At 37.4% G+C, this 17,576-nt stretch overlaps 1 protein-coding gene across 3 annotated transcripts in view; it reads right to left on the minus strand.

Annotated features, from left to right (window-relative positions):
- The window catches only part of LOC126202950 (putative zinc finger protein 66), a 282,869-nt gene that overhangs the window by 48,316 nt on the left and 216,977 nt on the right, over window positions 1–17,576 (minus strand). Inside the window, exon 2 of one of the 3 annotated variants that reach the window (XM_049937059.1) lies at window positions 10,364–10,569. The exons of the other annotated variants lie outside the window; for them this stretch is intronic. The gene's annotated coding sequence lies outside the window, so the exon portion shown is untranslated. The remainder of the gene's footprint in view (window positions 1–10,363; window positions 10,570–17,576) is intronic. 3 annotated transcript variants of the gene reach the window in all.

Consider the following 17,576-nt stretch of genomic DNA (forward strand, 5'->3'; position numbering starts at 1 on the left):
AGCAGGCAACTCTTCCCTATCTTTTAAACAGAATTCTCTTAATGTACTTTCATTTAGAATTAAGAGTTTCATGTTCATTACTAAAGTTGATATTGTGTACAAAAATCCAGTAGCATCTCTTATATCATCAACAGCTTTGTGCTGGAGATTAAATCTCGTTGCAAGATGATGTCTTAATTCATGTAGTACAGTGTTGACCGAGCTCATAAAGATGCAAGTGGTTCTTAAAATGAGATGCTGCACAATCAGTCACATGTGTAGGAAATGCATGGCCTCTAGATGCTAAGTCATCAATTATCATGCTGACAGCATAGCATGCATGTACACTGTCATGAATGAGATAATCACTGACAATAGCAAAACAGTGTGATGATCCAAGGAAGTGAGCAACATATGTGAATATTGATACCTGTGATGTGTGCCTGTGGTAGCTTTGAATTTCATTCTGCAAAGCAACAGACCAGTTATCAGCAAAGTCGAAATGAAGAACTAAAGTTCCAGGATTCTGGGATGTGGCTGATTTTATTTCTGCTATGGCCTACCTCTGAAACCTCCAGATATGATGGCGAGCTATTCCTTTCATGACCAAATGTCTAACCTCTGTAACAAACTTCTCTGGCTCTTCTGTCTTCTTCAGCAACTCTCCTCCCTCCCACAATGCATAGTTTACATCATTGTCAGTACTCTGAAGGTTTAATGCTTCAACAGTCATCACTTTAGCACCAGGACACATTGCACACTCCTGCAACCAACATTTATCTTGCAGCTCCTGACAGATACACAAAAGTATCAGGTCCATCTCTGTGTACTTCTTTCCTGTGACACTGCTTCTGGTCAAAGAAACAAGTTTCAAAATAGTGCAGTAAATACACGTGCACACTTCCTTCACTGGCTGGCATTTTACCCATTTTGGTCGTAGGAAGTAGAATTTTGTGAGGCCAATTTTTAAATTCTGGTTCACCTTTTTCATCATGAGATAAGCTTCTACTGTTGATCTTGTCATATTTCTTTTTACCTATTTAATTTTTTCATCATTTTCACTACCAGAGATAACATCAGCCTGGTTAGAACTTTGCCTGTTGCAGTCTTTGTCATCACACAAAGCATCAGTAAGCATATCATCTTGCAATGGATGCCCACAGTAAGAATCTAGGCTTGCCCAAATACCTTTTTCATTTTAAGAGAATTTTCCGTCGGTTCTTGGTAGAACAACATTATAATAAATGAAAAGCACCAGTTTGCTTTTGTTCTACAATATTACTTTTATTGTTAACCGGTTTTCGGCTTACAAGGCCACCTTCAGACACTTACTGAGCATTATCACCAAAGAAGTTCTTTATTTTACAAGCTTTTGAAATCAAATAATGTAAGGAAGTGAGTATGTATTTCAGCACCTGCTGCTTAGAGTAGCAACCTAGTATCAGAGTCAGTAACTGTGCCTTCTCAGAATATGTGGCTGCTGAGATAGCAATATTTAGGTATTGAAACCACACATCACATTTCATAAACATATTCAGGTTCTGCACCAAGTGCATCTACATTATACACTTCACAAAGTTTTGAAGATGTTGCTTGTGTAAAAATTGTTAGAATTTCTTCCACTTTTCTTTTTACATACTGTTTTCTTTTTGTGCTTTTTATCTTTCCTGGATATTTAATGGGGAATATAGTAGGGGCTACAGCAGAAACACTAATATTCAACACACCAACAGCTTCACATCCAGGAATATAAACATCTGCACTGTCTTCTTCAGCTTCACATTCTAGAGATGGTGATTGTTCAGATGGGTTGTCACTAAATTTCTTCTTGTAGTGAGCATAGCAATTCCTGCACAATGGATGTGATGCTAATACCATTATTTGAGGACCAAGATATTTCTGCAAAACCTCTGACAGATTTCTAACAATTCTGAAGCGTTTTCCACTTTTCTTGAACACCATCTTCTTGTGTCTTTTTGCATTGTCCACATACCTCACTCTTTCACTACTGTATTTCGTTATTGACGTATCTAACAAAAAGTTCAAACCAAACAAAAACTCGATGCATAACAGAAAGAGCACTGCCAACATGCATATTTTACACAAGAAATTTAGTGATGTGAAATGTGCAGAAATATATTGCCCATACTGAATACTACCATATTAACTAAACAATATTTTGTGTAATTCTCAATTGCTTTTGGACAGGAGTTTTCGAGTAAATAATTCGTAAAATCTCATAAAAATGCAATTTTTTAAATTTTTGGTAATAAATATTTACATAATACAGATAGTTGGAGCAGGGAAGATACTGTTTATAATTACATTGGTAGTATCTGATAATATTGCAGAAAAGATAGTGTTCTGTGACTACTGAAGTTACAACAAATATTAAGTGGAAAAAAAACTTAGATTTCTTAAGTTTGTAAGTTAAAGGAAGCCCATAAGTACACAGGTGTCAATTAAATTACAACACACTTCGAAGGAGCTTCAACATAAAACATCTGGCAGGTCTCCATTACTTTTGGTTTATTAGTTATAATTTTTTTGTTCTCTACTGTTTTAAGAGTTATTTACAAAATATACATTTTTCAAAGGGCTGTACCATTTACAAAAATTAAGATAAAACGAAAATACTCTATTTCTTACACTCATGATATAGAGGTCTAATATATATTTTTTCCAGAGAAATTTATGACCATGAGTTGACCTGACCTGCTCGATTTGAGATGAAATCACGCAATAGCTGTTGTAACTACATTTCTTTATTCATTTTTACCTTACAAGGAGACATTATGGAGTGGAAGTCTTTGATTTTCTTCATACGTATAACATTTAGAGTCCACTGAGACACATCAATTTGTACAATGCAATCCTTTAAAAAAATATGCCTTTGAAGATTGGAAAATCTGTAAGCACAAACATTTGCAACTTCTTAACATAGTCATTGGTAGTTTGATACGTAGCATAAAAGTATTCTAAACCTGAAGTTTCTGGCTTGAATTTCACTAGTAGCAACTACCTATTTTTTTCACTTTTGTTCAGATTCAATATTTATTAACAAATAAGACCTCTTCAAGAGACACCGCCTTATAGTAGTACTGTCTATGCGAGTAGAAAGGGTTGCATGTTTGAACAACATGGGGATAACGCTACATGCAGGGTCTACCAAGCAGGACAGGTCTCTGGGAGTGTGCCTCACATCATATCTTCCTATTCACTGTCCTTCATTCATTCACATTTTTTAGAAAATGGGAGATGAACTGTGACGGCTGTAGAGAAAGCAATTCATCCAGGGGAAGGTTACACCAAAATCAAAAACAATGGTCCTCCAGACTGGGAGTTGGCAAACATTACCCCTATCGCAGAAAACTTGTTAACAGTAAACAAATTACAAGATGCCTTGGAATCCGATAGTACAAAACAGACAAGAAGTGTGAGAACAAGGTATATGATTTAGAACATGGAATATTCATAGTTCATACAGAACAGGTGCTTCAGTCAACCTAGTCAAAGTCATTGAAAGATATAGCATGGATTTAGTTGCTTTACAGGAAGTATGTTAGGAGAATACTGGTATCACCAATGTCAAGAACTATACAATCTTTTATGGAAGTGGTGAGACAGGACACAAACTGGTTCAAATGGCTCTGAGCACTATGGGACTTAACATCTGAGGTCATCAGTTCCCTAGAACTTAGAACTACTAAAACCTAACCAACCTAAGGGCATCACACACATCCACGCCCGAGGCAGGATTCGAACCTCCGACTGTAGCAGTCGCGCGGTTCCAGACTGAAGCATCTAGAACCGCTCGGCCACAGTGGCCGGCGACATAAACTGGGTAAGGGATTTTTATCAGTGGCCCCTAGAATAGCTGGATTAAAAATAAGCAAAACAATATGTAAAATGTCATTTGTGAACTGCCAAGCACATACAGAAGAAAGCACATGCCAAGTGAAAGATGAATACTGCATGCAGAATTGAAAGTTGTCATGGGTGACATTGCAAAAGCAATTTTAAATTCCTACTGGGTGATATGAATACTGAAGTGGAAGAGAAGGTTTATTACATTCAACAATTGGAAGACACAGTTTACATTAACTCAGCAATGACAATGGCTTCATGTTCATAACATTTGCAACATGAAAAGGGATGTTCATCAACAGCACAAATTTCCAGCGGCAGGAACCTGGGTGTCACCAGATGGTAAAACAGTTAATCAGATAGATCACAATGCAATTGACATCCAAGCAAAGAAATGGGTGAGGGATGTAAAAACAGCATGGGGTGCAGAAAACGGTAGTGACCACTTCCTAGAAGACAGCTGGCTACAAATACAACATACATCCAGGGTCAGAAACAATCTTAAGAAAGTAGTATGCCATCACGTCGATGCACTCAAAGATATTAAGAGATATCAAAGCTATCTCAGCAACCACTTTGAAATTCTGCAGGAGAATGATTAAAAAAAAGGAAAGTGTAAGACATGCGGAGAGAAATCAAGGACACAGTAACTAAGGTGGCAAATGCAGCCATCGAGAAGCAGATAAGGGGCAAGAAGACTTGGTTTGGGGATGAATGCATTAAGACATTAGCCAAGAGAAGAGGAGCCAAAAAGAGCTGGCTATGAAGCACATATTTTGTTCAACACAAAGCACAGTTCAAAGAAGTTAGAGAAGTATCTCGACAATCCCAAGGAGAGCAAAGAGTGTACATCAAAGGAATGATAGGGGAAGCCCAACAAGATTTCATGGGGAAAGAGGTACAAAATATGTAATGTAAAGTTAACTTCTCTATAAAGGGATACCACACCAGCCAAAAATTTGTTAAGGACAATAATAGGACCACACTCAACAATGAGTTCAACATTGCTGAGTGATGGAAATAATGGAAACAATACTTCAGGGAGCTGTGATGAACCTAAAGGTGTGCTTGAATTTCAACCTTCTAACATTGTAGATTTAAATTATCCACCACCTACACTGGAGGAAATAAAGATTCAAATAATGAAGCTGATGAAGACCAAGAGCCCTGGAAAAGGTGGAATCCAGAAAGGAGGAGATCCCAGAAGACTGAAAGACAGCAATCATCTGCTCTATACACAAGAAATGCGACCAAATGGACTGCATCAGCTACAAAGGAATTGTCCTCCTCAGTGTCTGCTATAAGATCTTGTCCAAGTATATACAAGATAGAATCCATCTGTTTAAAGAAGATGTGACTCTTGAAAATCAATGGGGTTTCAGAAAGAGCTGTTGACTGTTGACAACATCTAGGTGCTGCAACAGCTCATTGAAAAGGTGTGGGAGTATGGAGAAGACCTACATTTTATGAAGGCATATGATGGCATCCACCAGGAGAGCCCAATGAATTGCTCAACAGAGTCTGGATGCTCAAGAGACTTGTCATCCTAGTTCGAGCTTGTCTCACTGATGCCAAAGGCAAAGTGAAGCTCGGGAACCAAGTCACGAAGAGCTTTAAGGTTTGAGACAAACACATGGTGTGCTACTTTCAACCTGGCACTCAAAAAGATAATGAGAGGAGCTTTCCACCAGGAATCAGGGTGAGGAAATCAAGTCACACATCTCACTTATGCCAGTGATGTAGCCGTGTTGTTCAGATCTACGGAAGAAGTGAAGCATATGAGAAACAGTGTTGGGGCAGCAGCAAGCAGAATTGGTCTCCTTGTAAATCAAGCAAAGACTATCTGATGATGAGCAGGACTCATACCCATTTGAGAGTCCCACTCCAGCCTCTGGTAGTCAGCACCAGATCATACGAAAGGGTTCATAATATCACATATCTAGAAGTAATCTTTACTCAGGATGCATCCTGTGAGGCAGAAATTACAGCAGGAATCCAATCCTCAAACCAATCATACTTCAGTCTAAGTCAACTCTTTAAATCAAGCAATCTGTCAAGCAATTTCAAACTCCAGCTGTACAAAATACTTATAGGGCATTATGGTTGTGAAACTTGGATTGTCAGAAGAAGTCTTCTCATTTTCAAGTGAAAAATCTTAAAGAACATCTAGTGCCTAGTATAAAATGAGATCACTGGAGAAGGGATAGTCTGGCAAATTGTGAGCTGGATGAAACCTACAATACAACAAACATAGTAGGCCTGATGAGAAGCAAGCGGCTAGAAAGGGCAGGACATGTCGCTCGGATGGATAAACACCAATGGTCCTTGAAATCCATAGATTTTACTCCCTCTGCAAGAAGACCACTAGGAAGACCAAAGAAAAGGTGGAGAGATGGAATCCATGAGGCCCTGCTGTAGATCAGCATTGAGTGTGACTGGTTACAGAAAGCACAAAACAGAATCCAGCAGAAGAAGAACCTCGTAGCTGCACATGGTACTCTGCACATGATCGCCTGAAGTAAAGTATTAACAAATAGAAGTGTTAATCAACAAGTACTGAATCATAACTTTCAATAAAAATAATGTTTTTTTATTTTTAATTACTACTTGCATGAAAATACTAGTAATCACAATAAATTAAAATTTTGTACTAAAATGGGAAACTCCAAATAGAAAATAAAATACTCTTAATTCCGAAGATTGAACAGTTATTAACATATACTTTTTTTTCCTCAATATACCATTTTACATGCCTGTGTCAAAATTAATTTTTTTCATACAAGCAGTAATTAACAATTAAAAAATTATTTTTATTAAAAATGACTATTCAATACTTGTCAATTAACATTTCTATTTCTTAATTCGTGTGGTATTCAAATTAAAGCAAAAAATGATGTCACCAGAGAGATTCAAAGCAGAGATATTATATAAAATTGCATGGCTTTTTCACTGCTACACATTTTTGAAGCTACCAGCAACTATGTTAATAAGTTATAAATGCTTTGTATGTAACAGCATTTGCAAATTCTCTAATCTTCAAAGTCTTTTTTAGTTATTTTGAGAATTGTGTTGCGCTATTTTAAGAGGTTTATGTCCAGGCATTGTATTTCAAATCGTATAAGTATGTAGAAAATCAAAGAGTGGCAATCCGTAAAGTCCACCCGATAGATTAATAAAATAAGGGTCCTCATTCTTTATTCTTAAATAAATCCAACTACACAAATTGTGTTTTAACAGATAGAAGCCTCAAATTATGTCAAATAAATGTTTTTGTTAATTTCACACTTTCTGTCTTAAGAAATTACAAACAAATACAAAATGTACAATTTACTGTAAAACTGTATTACATTTATATTTCTAGTTTTATACTGTAATACGCGATACATGCTGGAATTTGTTAAGACAATGTATTTTTTGAAACTTTTATTCATTATGGATGAGGATTTCAAGAAAATTTTAATGTATTTTTGATTTAGTAATTCTCTTTATCTTATGATGAAGTGATCTTTATACTGAGGATGCTGACTTGCACGTGTGTCTTGTGATTGACTGTGTAACTTTCCTCATTGCATCCCCTCCAATTTTAAATGTAGTTTTATGTTACTTTTTTACAACCACTGACAAACGGCACTTTGAAGAACTACAATGAATAACTTCATGGTATCTTACTGTAATTTGTAATACCATTATTGATATCATTTTACAGTGTAATTTTATACTGTGGAGCCTGATTCTTCCTTTCCTCAACTTAAATCTGAAGATGCAAGTCAGGTCAAAGCTGGCCATTCATTCATTACAGAAAACTCTGAATTGGAATAAACTTGTAGATAATGCAGCAATTATCCTTGTGAAGGCCTATTTATGAAGTTCCAAGAAGTAGTGTTTAATGAGGAATCAAGAAATACACTACAGCTCCCTATTTATAACTTCCAAAGGACCATGAAAACGAGATTAGACTAATTAGTCAGGTCAAAGCTGGCCATTCATTCATTACAGAAAACTCTGAATTGGAATAAACTTGTAGATAATGCAGCAATTATCCTTGTGAAGGCCTATTTATGAAGTTCCAAGAAGTAGTGTTTAATGAGGAATCAAGAAATACACTACAGCTCCCTATTTATAACTTCCAAAGGACCATGAAAACGAGATTAGACTAATTACAGTGTGCACAGGGAAGTTTAGGAATTAACTCTTCACATGCTCCTTATGTTAATGAAAGAAGACAATAGCCCAATGTGTGGTGCTGTATGAGTTACCCTCTGCTACACACTTCCCAGTGTTTAGGGAGTATATAATGCAATTATAAATGAATTAAATATATACCACATCCTTGTTAAATGAACAAGTTTGTAAATAAGCAATATTCTGTGGAACATAAGGAGCTGCCCAAAAGCTAATTTTTAGCTTTCTTTCAAATTTATGTTCGCCATACATCAGATATTTAATATCACTAGATAAATGTACAAAGACTTAGCTAGCAGCATTATTCACTCCTTTCTGAGATAAAAAGAACTGTAATGCAGAGTAATGAAGGAAAGTTTTCCCAATTGTATTGTTGTTAAGAACAAGGGTGCCTATACAATATTTTGTAAGGGTTAGGGGCCTAGACCTTGGGTTATGGAGTATTTTTAATATTCTGGAAAATGAAAGGCAACTTTTAAGTAGCCATAAAAAAAGCTCCAGTTTCAATCTTTTAAAAAATTGCATAACACTGACTTTTAAACCATTTTCTTGAAAGAAAACAAGTATGGGCACTCTTGATTAAGGATGTAATTATTCCTTCTAAACATTAAAAATTATTTACAATATATTTCATGAAGGAAAATATGCCCTGTGAAATGAGGTTTCTCAGCATCATAAAATCTTCTCTAGTTTCTTGACACATCGATTTGCTGTGGGCCCAGAAAGATTTGGAAGGCATTAACTGTCTTTCCATCTACTATCGAACTGTGTGTCTCACAGTCAGCAGTCTTCAATACACCAGCACTTTGCCAGAAAATGAAAGGATAGTACACATCCTCCAAAATACTGTGGGTGCATTATGAACTAATGTCCCAAGAAACCCATGAAGATTTTATTGAATCTGCTGTACTGTGATGCTGGTGCATAAAAATCTAACAAATCTAAATTCTAAAAAAAGTTGTACAGAAAGCCATCATGAGTGAACACATTTTATTCTTACAGAACATTTTTGTTGAGTAAAAACTTATTTTCTCAAAAATAAGTTACCCCAGATTATAATTCCACATGACAGTGATACAAAGCAACATCTGTTATGCACCTTGCAGTGGCTCTTCAAAATGCCACATTCCAGAGGTTATCAGTTCATCATTTGACAAACAATTTTTCCACTCCAAGGCAAAAACAGGAATATGAAGAAATTCCCTAAAATTTATAACACAGGAAGTGCTAACTAGTATTGTAAAAGGGGTGGACAACACTATTTTTATAGTTTTGCTGAATATATGTTAATTGTGTTCTGTAAACCAGGATATAACTCTATGGAACAATGCAGAGCTCGAGTTGTCTGCAGACAATACAGTAAAAATAGTATCTCTGCTGAGACTGTAGGCAAATATATTTTTGTAACTTGTGCAATATGAATGTAAATATAATTACAAAGAAACACCTCTTCAATCTCACTTGTCAGTAATTATTTTGTATATTTTAACAAGTCTTAATAGCTTTACACTTCTAGAGCTCATACTTGGAAAATGTAGTTTATTATTGGAGACTTTATTTCATCCATCAGGTAACTAGCCAAATTTCAGAGCAGACTTTATGATATTAATGTACGATGTAGGTATCAATTGGAATTACAACTAATTAACTCTATAGCCAATGGAATTGTTGCAAAGAGGACTGGGGATTTCTCTTGTTAAACAATCAATTTCTTATTCACTAACATAGATAATTTTTCAGCTACATTTGTTTTGGGCAATCTAATAATGAAGAACAAATCATTACAGTTTAGCCCTTGTCTGAATAATATATTACAAATACACCCTGGTAAGACAAGTAAATAAAAAAGATGGAGAAGGAGAGTTGACATCCTCTATCAAGACCAACTAAAGTGGTTTTTGTTTTCTTTTGTGAAAACTCATCAGCCTTTAAATGTAGTAAATTCTTCCAACACTGACTCAAGTTTACCTTGAAACCTAAGCTGTCGAATGACAGCCATAAAGCAAAGCAAATTAAGCAAAGCATATTGTAGACCTATAACTGGCCTTAACTATTTCACTGCCGAATTTGTATGATACCACTATCCTGAGCCCCAGTTAATGTCTGTAGGAGAAGAGTAGCATCTCATACAAATTCTTTAACATGTTCGGAATCATAACAAAATTCCCTCATACAAATGACTTACATGATATGTGCTGTGAAATGGCTGTTTCTTAATCAATACTGTTAGTATGAGTTTTCACTCTTCACATATATTATCATTCAACAGCACAAACAAATTCCCTTTATAATGGAATTTGTTATTCAAAGGCTTTCCTGAGGCAAATTTACTTACTCTGGGAAGGTGGTTGTGGAATATCTTGCACTTCTACCACAGAGTCAGCAGCATCTTTGCTATGTAGCAAAGCTATGTAGCATTTCCTAGATTGCCTTTTGAAATTTTAGTTCAGTATGTGAGAATATTGTTGGTATAACATTACACTTCCATTTCTTCTTGCTGTCCACCCTTAATTTTTGCCACTGGTCATCATCAAAATGTTTCTGTTAGGAGTAAGAAGTGACATACCTGTACTTGCAAGAAAATATGCAAACACTACAGCAGAAGTACACCTACAAGTAATTTGGAACCACATCGTTAACATACGAAGATTAATCTACTTCTGCATCTACACGATTACTCTGCAATTCACAATTACGTGCCTGGCATACAGTTCATTGAACCACAATCAAGCTATTTCGCTATCATTCCAATCTAACAGCATGCAGGAAAAAGGAATGCTTAAATCTTTCCATGTGAGCCCTGATTTATTTCATTATGTTGCTCATTTCTCCCCACCTACCAACCAGCATACCAAATCTATGGCATTCTCTTCCCTAATTCTTGATAATACAAAATGAGCTGTCCTCTGAACTTCTTCCATGTCCTTCATCAACACTATCTGATGCAGATCTCATGCCATGTAGCAATACTCCACAAGAGGACGGGCGAGCATACTGTAGGCGGTCTCTTTAGTAGACCTGTTGCATTTTCTAAGAGTTCTGCTGATAAAGCACAGTAGTTGGTTTGCTTCAGACACAACATTATGTATGTGATCATCCCAATTTAACTTATTCATTACTATAATCCATAAGTACTAAGTTGAATTCACAGCCTTTAGATTTGTGTGATTTATTGTATAACTGAAACTTAGTAGATCCCTTTTAGCACTCATGTGGATGACTTCACACTCTTCATTATTTAGAGTCAATTACCACAGATATCTTGGCTACATAATTTTGCACTTGGTTTTGATCATCTGATGATTTTACAAGATGGTAAATGAAACATCATCTGCAAATAATCTAAGAGGCCTGATCAGATTGTCTTCTAATCATTTCCATAGATCAGGAACAGCAGAGGATATCTAATACTTCCTAGGGAATCATTAGAAGTTACTCCTGTTTTACTGAATGACTTTCGTTGATTACAATGAACTCTGATGTTTCTGACAGGAAATCATGAATCTAGACACACAATTTAAGTAGAACTCACTTGTGAGGAATAGCGTCAAAGATCATCTGAAATACAGAATCCATCTGACTTCACCTGTCAACAGCACTCATTACTTCATTAGAATAAAGAACTTGTTGTATTTCACAAAAACAACATATTCTGAGTATGTGTTGGCTATTTGTCAAGGCCATGGCTGCCTCGAGGATGAAGAGCAACATGTATGCAGTTAGCATCCCTCATGTCACTCAAACTTCTGCCAAGTGTTTACCGGGCCATACTGGCTCCTAACCACCCAGGATCAAGTGCAGCGCAACATAATTATGTTAAAAAGTTTTAGAACTTCTTTAGTCTTGCTGGTTCCTTTGATAATATGGTTCACAGAACCCAGTTTGCCAACCAGTCATATCGTCTGACCCAAGTTAATATGGATATATAAGGGGTTGTTTGTGTTGTTGCCCCGGATGATAATTACACGAAATATTTGTCAGGATTTATAAGTGGTGAGTCCTTGAGGTACGGTAATACACGAACACCGAGAAGTAAGTTTAAACAGTTTTATTAACAAAAGGCTGATTATAAAACACACATGCTACATGCACCAATCATCACTGTGTCTGACATCCTAACAGCGGCTAATTACAGTCGTATCGAAAGGCTCCATGGTGAGCTAAGGAAAAGAGACATATTCGTGCCCAAGACTGCACTAGTTATCCAGCATGCTGCGGACGGCGGCCAGTCGCTTACTCCCTGCACTGCGGCTGGATGCATGTGTACTGACCAAGCAAATTGTCAGCATTGCAGATAGGTCAGCTGGTGAGCGCTCGTTATGCACCATATGGCTGCGTGCAACCCGTAGACCCTTACATCACTCTCCCCAGAGAAAAAGAGCAACCATATGTGGTTCAAAATGACCTCTGCGCACTATGTATTTATTTCAACATTGCAACATGTATTTCATTTACAGACACAGTAACGTTCGGTACAGAGAAGCGTGCCTTCAGGATGACAATTTCATACATGACAAATGCTGTTCACAAAAGACAAAATTCATAAAAGCAATAAAAACACAATACTGACACTCAAGTATGCATTAACATTAATGGATGAATCGAAGGACTTAATTCTATTTGCTGCTTTAATGGAGTTTAACTTTTTATTGTAATAAATTACATTTTCATGGATATCCTTAATTAAATCATTGTCTTCAGAAAAACTTGATAAGGAATGCTTTCCGTATGTTAATATGTATGAATCATTGTATACACAAATAACATTCTCGTTAATGGCAAATGTCCAGTTGCATAAAATGCAGTTGGCAATACACTAGGCATATCAAATAGTTCACACAATAAATCACAATGTGTGGCATTCAAGATTAATCCACTATTATTCAATTTGAGTGTAAAGGGTAGCTCAGGTGTATCATAATTTTTACATGTAAATGTGACATCAAGGGTGGAGTTAAATGAGAAAATTATACCTTCAGAACATCGTTTAAGAAATGGATGATAAAGATGCATTAAAATTCTAGGGAAACCATCTGTTGGGGGATGATTTATAGACAATTCTTTCTCACAGCTGTACACTCTACTATCTAAGAATACTGCCGATTCAGGGCAAATTAACTTATGAGTACGTTTACACATATGCACATAATTTTCATTTCTTTCTTTACACGTGGCTAAGGCCTTATCGACCATACACCTGCTCTACGAGCCTCTTCCAATTATTTCTATCCAGGGAAATTGTTGTCCAATCAGAGTTGATGCCCATCCTAGCTGCATCTTCCCGGATATTCTCCATCCACCTAATTCGAGGTCTTCCTCTTCTTCTCTTTCCTTCTAATTTCTTAGTGGATGCTATTTTGGGTAGTCTGTTCTCCGGCATCCTTGCTACATGACCAGCCCAGTTCAGTCTTCTTTTCTTTAACATATCCACAATGGTACTATGTTTGTACAGCTCCCGTAGTTCTTCATTTTTCCTTTTCATTTAGGGACACAAAATACCTTCGATCCTTGCTGATCAGTAGATAATCATTCAGTAGATACTTTACATGAATACCTGCCTGTCTCCATTTCACAGGACAAGTATAAATCTCATACATTTCAAAATTATGCTTTGATGTAGCAATGCGTTTAGAAACAATAACATTTAATTCAACTTCAATCATTAAAGAGTGTGTGGTGGTTAACTTATAGTAATCATATAAATTGTAAGAGTTAACAGAGTAAATCATAGTATAGTTTGCATCTAGCTTCCGCTCAATTGATAGTAGGATTTGTAAAAATTGTTCTGGGTGTAATAGTACACTGCTCAAACAATCATCTGAACTACCTTCTAAGGCTGTTCTTAAGTTAAGGGCATCAATTCTAACATTTGATAAACCATCAGTAATCCTTAACAAAAAGTGTTTTAATCTAAGTGTGTGCTCACTGCATTTAATCCTTTGAATAGTTCTTGAATATTTGCATTCGTTTCATTATGAATTATGTGGAAACATGAGATAAATTGCTTTACAATCTGTTCAATGAAAACTGTGTGGTTAGAAATGGTTCTTTGCATATTCTTTAATACGATAATTTCATTAGAGAGGTTAGTTGAATCTGTACTGGACTGTTGTTCAAGAGCTAATATTTTGCCTTTAACTTCCAGTAGATCTCAACTAGTTAAAGTACCACATACAGTGCAAAGGATACTCCCTCAAAAATCAAACCAGGCATGTTTACACCTAATTGAAGTTTTACATCTACAACTACATCGACATGATTACACTGCTATTCACAATAAAGTGCCTGGCAATGGGTTCAATGAACCACCTTCATCCTGTCTCTCTACCGTTCCACTATTGAACAGCACGCAGGAAAAACGAGCACTTAAATTTTTCCATGCGAGCACCGATTTCTCTTATTTTATCGTGATGATCATTTCTCCCTATGTAGGTGGGTGCCAACAGAATGTTTTCGCAATCGTAGGAGAAAACTGGTGACTGAAGTTTCACGAGAAGATCCCGTGGCAACGAAAAACGCCATAGTTTTAATGATTGCCACTCCAATTCACATATCATGTCTGTGACGCTATCTCCCCTATTTTGCGATAATACGAAACGAGCTGTCCTTCTTTGTACTTTTTCGGTGTCATCTGTCAGTCCCACCTGATGCGGATCCCACACCGCACAGAAGTACTCCAGAATAGGGCGGACAAGCGTAGTGTAAGCAGTCTGTTTGGTAGACCTGTTGCACCTTCTAAGTGTTCTGCCAAAGAATCGCAGTCTTTGGTTTGCTCTACCCACAATATTATCTATGTGATCGTTCCAATTTAGGTTATTTGAAATTGTAATCCCTAAATATTTTGTTGAATTTACAGCCCTCAGATTTGTGTGACTTATCACGTAATCGAAATTTAGCTGATTTCTTTTAGTACTCATGTGAATAACTTGGCACTTTTCTTTATTCAGGGTCAATTGCCACTCTTCGCACCATACAGATATCTTATCTAAATAATTTTGCAGGTCGTTTTGATCATCTGATGACTTTACAAGATGTTAAATGACAGCATCATCTGCAAACAATCTAAGATGGCTACTCAGATTGTCTCCTATGTCGTTAATATAGATCTGGAACAATAGAGGGCCTATAACACTTCCTTGGGGAACGCCGGATATTACTTCTGTTTTACTCAATGACTTTCCGTCTATTACTACGAACTGTGACCTTTCTGACAGGAAATCATGAATCCAGTCGCACAACTGAGGCGATACTCCGAAGGCACACAGTTTGATTAGAAGACGCTTGTGAGGAACGGTGTTGAAAGCCTTCTGGAAATCTAAAATATGGAATCAATTTGACAGCCCTTGTCGATAGCACTTATTACTGTCGATAGCACTTATTACTTCATGAGTATAAAGAGCTAGTTGTGTTTCACAGGAATGATATTTTCTGAATCCCTGCTGACTATATGTCAATAAATCGTTTTCTTCGAGGTCCTTCATAATGTTTGAATACAGTATATGTTCTAAAACCCTATTGCGAATCGGCATTAGTGTTATAGGCCTGTAATTCAGCGAATTACTCCTACTTCCCTTTTTGGGTATTGGTGTGACTTGAGCAGTTTTCCAGTCTTTAGGTACGTGTCTTTCTGTGGGCGAGTGGTTGTATATAATTGCTAAATATTGAGCTATTTTATCAGCATACTCTGAGAGGAACTGACTGGTATACAATCTGGACCGGAGGCCTTGCTTTATTGCTTTGTTACACCGAGGATATCTACTTATATGTTTCTCATCTTGGCAGTTGTTCTTGATTGGAATTCAGGAATATTTACTTTATCTTCTTTGGTGAGGGAGTTTTGGAAACCCGTGTTTAATAACTCTGCTTTAGTGGCACTGTCATCAGTGACTTCACCATTGTTATCGTGCAGTGAAGGTATTGATTGTGTTTTGCCACTGATGTGCTTTATGTATGACCAGAATTTCTTTGAGTATTCTGCCAGATTTAGAGACAGAATTTCGTAGTGGAAATTATTAAAATTATCTCGCATTGAAGTAAGTGCCATATTTTGAACTTCTGTAAAACTTTGTCAATCTTGGGGATTTTGTATTCTTTTAAATTCGGCATGCTTTTTTCGTTGCTTCTGCAACAACGATCTGACCCGTTTCGTGTACCATGGGTGATCTGTACCATCACTTATTAATTTATGTGGTATATATCTCTCAATTGCTGTTGATACTATCTCTCTGAAACATTCCACAACTTTTCTACACTTACATGATCAGATCAGAAGGAGTGAAGATTGTCTCTTAAAAAGGCGTTAAGAGCAATTTTATCAGCTTTTTTAAATAGATATACTATGCGTTTCTTTTTGATGGTTGTAGGTGTTACGGTATTCAGCCTAGCAGCAACTGCCTTGTGGTTGCTAATCCCTGTATTCGTCACAACACTCACTATTTGCCCAGGATTATTTGCTGCTAAAACCTCAAGTATGCTTTCGGAACCATTTACATTTTGAGTTGGCTCATGAACTAATTGTTCAAAATAATTTTCTGAGAAAGCATTCAGTACAATTTCGGATTATTTTTTATGCCTGCCGCCGGCTTTAAACATATAGTTTTTCCAGCATACCTCTGACTGCAATAAATACTCCACCACCAACTGTATTTAATCTACCCTTTCTGAACACTGTTAGAGCGTTTGAAAAAACTTCGGCTGAACGTATTTCCGGCTTTAGCCAGCTCTCTGTACCTACAACTATTTGAGCTTCAGTGCTTTCTATTAGGGCTTGGAGCTATGGTTCTTTCCCAACACAGTTACAATGATTTACAACTACAATACCAATCGTGTCTACAATTACCTTACCATGTTTTACCTGCCCACTTTCTGACGGATGCCCCTTCTGTGGTTCCCTGAGACCCTCTAACCTAAAAAACCGCCCAGTCCCTTCCACACAGCCCCTGCTACCCATGTAGCTGCCTCCTGTGTGCAGTGGACTCCTGACCTATTAAGCGGAACCCGGAAACCCACCACCCGATGGCGCAAGTCAAGGAATCTGCAACCTACACGGTCACAGAACCGTCTGAGCCTCTGATTCAGATCCTCCACTCGGCTCTGCACCAAAGGACCACAGTAGGTTCTGTCGACGATGCTGCAGATGGTGAGCTCCTCCTTAATCTCGGAAGCAAGACTGGCAGTCTTTACCATTTCCGCTAGCCGCGTGAAACCAGACAGAATCTGCTCCGATCCAAAGCAACACACGTCATTGGTACTGACATGAGCCACCACCTGCAGTTGGCTGCACCCTGTACTGTTCATGGCATCCGGAAGCAACTTTCCACATCCGGAATGACTCCCCCCGGAATGCACACAGAGTGCACACTGGCTTCCTTCCCCTCCTTGGCAGCCATGGTCCTAAGGGGCCCCATTACGCGCCTAACATTGGAGCTCCCAACTACCAGCAAACCACCCTCTGTGAATGCCCAGACCTTTCGGGCCGAGAAGCTTCCTCTGGAACGGAGTGGACAACTGCATCCGGCTCAGAGAAATCATCAGCCACAGATAACGCC

This window comes from Schistocerca nitens, chromosome 9, assembly GCF_023898315.1.
Source record: "Schistocerca nitens isolate TAMUIC-IGC-003100 chromosome 9, iqSchNite1.1, whole genome shotgun sequence".
NCBI lineage: Eukaryota > Metazoa > Arthropoda > Insecta > Orthoptera > Acrididae > Schistocerca > Schistocerca nitens.